This window comes from Carlito syrichta, unplaced genomic scaffold (assembly GCF_000164805.1).
Source record: "Carlito syrichta isolate Samal-C Ts95f unplaced genomic scaffold, Tarsius_syrichta-2.0.1 Scaffold314324, whole genome shotgun sequence".
Taxonomy (NCBI): domain Eukaryota; kingdom Metazoa; phylum Chordata; class Mammalia; order Primates; family Tarsiidae; genus Carlito; species Carlito syrichta.
In genome coordinates this window covers 180,115-183,409 of record NW_007258420.1, presented here as the reverse complement: position 1 = coordinate 183,409, position 3,295 = coordinate 180,115, and the positions used below count along the sequence as shown (strand labels likewise).

The window sequence follows — 3,295 nt, the reverse complement described above, 5'->3', positions numbered from 1 at the left end:
GGAACTAGCTGCTTTTTAGAAAGGAGTGCTCCTTCATCTGTGAAACAGAGTAGAAGTACCATCTTCTTAAGCATGTGGGTATACTTTGTGAAGGTATGGAGCATGAACCAGGCTTTGCTTTCCTTCCTGTCAGAATCTATGCTACACAGTCAACTTTTTATAAGACAAACCTGGACAAATATCTTCTCTGTGCTTCAGTTTTTTCCTCTGCAAAATCAGTGATGTAGAAGAGTGGTCCTTACCTTTTTTGCATCAGGTACCGGTTTTATGGAAGATAATTTTTCCATGGCCTGGATGGGAGGGAGTTATGGTTTCTGGATGATTCAAGTGCATTACATTTATTGTGTACTTTATTGCTATTATTATATTATAATATATGATAAAATAATTATGAAATATTTTGATATGAATCTGCGAGCAATTGATTTATTATGGTCTCTGTGCAGTCAAACCTCACTGCTAATGTAAATCTGTATTTGCAGCTGCTCCCCAGTACTAGCATCACCACCTCAGTTTCACCTCAGATCATCAGGTATTAGATTCTTATAAGGAGCATGCAACCTAGATCCCTCACACATGCAGTTCACAAAAGGGCTTGCACTCCTATGAGAATCTAATGCCTCTGCCGATCTGACAGAAGGCATATCTCAGGCAGTAACATGGGTAATGGGGAGTGGCTGTTAATACAGAAGAAGCTTCACTTACTTGCCAGCTCACCTCCGCTTTGAGGTCTGGTTCCTAACAGGCCACTGACTGGTACTCATCTGCGGCCCAAGGGTTGAGGATCCCTGATGTAGAATACAGATGCTTTCAGGGACATTATTCTATTATCACAATGATTCTACACAAGGCCTTTTGAATCAAAAAGCTGAAGGCACCATAGAAGTCATCTTATCTAACTTCCTGGCTTAATTAGCTTTTGCCATTTACCAAACCACTAAACTTAGTGATTTAAAACAAAATAACGTATTATTTCTTCTAATTCTGTAGGTTGGCTGAGTTGTCTCTCTTTTGTTTTCCCTGAGCTCACTTGTGTCACTGCTGTCAGCTATAGAGCAGCTGGGATAAAAGGTCCAAGGTGGCCTCACTCACATGTCTGGAAGTTGGTTCTGGCTGTTGGTTCAAGGCCCTTCTTCTCCTCCACATGACTTCTCTTCCTCTAGACAATTAGGCCAACTTCCTTATGTGGTAAACTCAGAGCAGTGTTCTACAAGCGGAAAAGTTTCAAGGCCTCCTAAGGTCTCGTCTCAGAAGTCACCAAGGTCACCTTGGATACATTCTGTTGAACAAATCAAATCACAAGCTTCCTCCAGATACAAGAAGATGGGAAGCAGCCTCCACTTCTTGATGGCAAATTGGCAAAGTTACATTGCAAAAGGGCATGGGGAATGAAAGGAACTGTTGTGGTCATCTTTGCAAACAATCTACCACTCTGCCTAGTCACAGCAACAAGAAACCAAGGCACAGATAGGTTATTTAAATAGGCTAGTGGCGCGATCATGATGAAAATTCAGGTATGGCGTCTATGGTCCGGCCCACAACGTCCAGCTACCCGCAACCGAGCTCAGGAGTTTAGCGCCGCGGGAACCCGCTCCCGGGTCCCGATAACGGGCCGTCCCCGCAGCTCCCGGCCGGGCGAGAGGGTCTTCCTCGATCGAGAATGGCTACCTCTCGATATGAGCCAGTGGCTGAAATTGGTGTCGGTGCCTATGGGACGGTGTACAAGGCCCGCAATCCCCACAGTGGGCACTTCATGGCCCTCAAGAGTGTGCGAGTCTCCAATGGAGAAGGAGCTGGAGGGGGCCCTCCGCGTCAGCACAGTTCGGGAGGTGGCTTTGCTGAGGCGCCTGGAGGCCTTTGAGCATCCCAACGTTGTCCGGCTGATGGATGTCTGTGTCACCTCCCGAACCGACCGGGAGATCAAGGTAACCCTGGTGTTTGAGCATATAGACCAAGACCTAAGGACATACCTGGATAAGGCACCCCTGCCAGGCTTGCCAGTGGAGACCATCAAGGATCTGATGCGCCAGTTTCTAAGAGGCCTGGATTTCCTTCATGCCAATTGCATCGTTCATCGAGATCTGAAGCCAGAGAACATTCTGGTGACAAGCGAAGGGACAGTCAAGCTGGCTGACTTTGGCCTGGCCAGAATCTACAGCTACCAGCTGGCGCTTACACCTGTGGTTGTCGCACTCTGGTATCGAGCTCCCGAAGTGCTTCTGCAGTCAACATAGGCAACACCCGTCGACATGTGGAGTGTTGGCTATATCTTTGCAAAGATGTTTCATCGAAAACCTCTCTTCTGTGGAAACTCTGAAGCCGACCAGTTGGGCAAAATCTTTGACCTGATTGGGACCCCTCCAGAGGATGACTGGCCCTGAGATGTGTCTCTGTGGCAGGGAGCCTTCTCTCCTGGGGGCCCCGCCTGGTGTAGTTGGTGGTGCCTGAGGTGGAGGAGTCTGGAGCACAGCTTCTGCTGGAGATGCTGACTTTTAACCCACACAAGCAAATCTCTGCCTTCCAAGCACTATAGCACTCCTGTCTGCATAAGGATGAAGGTAATCTGGAGTGAGCGATGGAGTGGCTGCCACAGGAGGAAGAGAAACTGCCATTTCTGTTCTTCTGGACACTTAAGTGGAGAGAACCCACTGAGAAGGCCGTCTCTGCCTTCATCTCTGAGACTGTGGAGGCTCCTCCAAACTTTTTTACAGAGAATATTTTGCTGCCTTAATCACATTCCCTTCCTGCTCTTCCTTTTGAGGCCTCTCCTCCTGCCCCTCCCATTTCTCTACACTAAGGGGTATGTCCCCTCTTGTCCCCATCCCTACCTTGATATCAGGGCCCCTTTTTTATACGGGAAAAACAAAACAAGACAAAAAAAAAAAAAAAGAAAATAGAAAATTCAGGTATCCTAACGCCCCTAATTTAGTGATATGTGCACTCTAGAACACACTGCTCTCCAATGGCCATTTTCAAGTTCATTCATCAACTATAATAAATATTGACCATGTACTACATGCCAGAAACTGCTGGGGGTTTTGACAGATTCAATGATAAATAAGAAAACACGCCTTTTCTTTCAAGTAATCTATAACCTACCATGCCAAGCATGGTATTCAAAATGGGTTAACTGATCAAGTTTTAAATAGGGTCATAACCTATTTCTTCAGTCTCTGTAAGAATGTATGTCATAAGTGGAAATAAAAGTTCCTGCTTATCTTGAGTTCAATAGGCATTGCCATATATTTTACCAGAACAGTTGGGTTCTTTTCCACTTTCCACAATCTCCTCCACA

The 3,295-nt window shown here is 46.1% G+C and overlaps 1 pseudogene across 1 annotated transcript; it reads left to right on the top strand.

Annotated features, from left to right (window-relative positions):
* The first annotated feature begins 1,563 nt into the window (after positions 1-1,563).
* LOC103273958 lies at positions 1,564-2,572 on the top strand (annotated as a pseudogene). The gene has a single exon (XR_505228.2). The product of XR_505228.2 is annotated as a cyclin-dependent kinase 4 pseudogene (transcript).
* Positions 2,573-3,295: the final 723 nt, after the last annotated feature.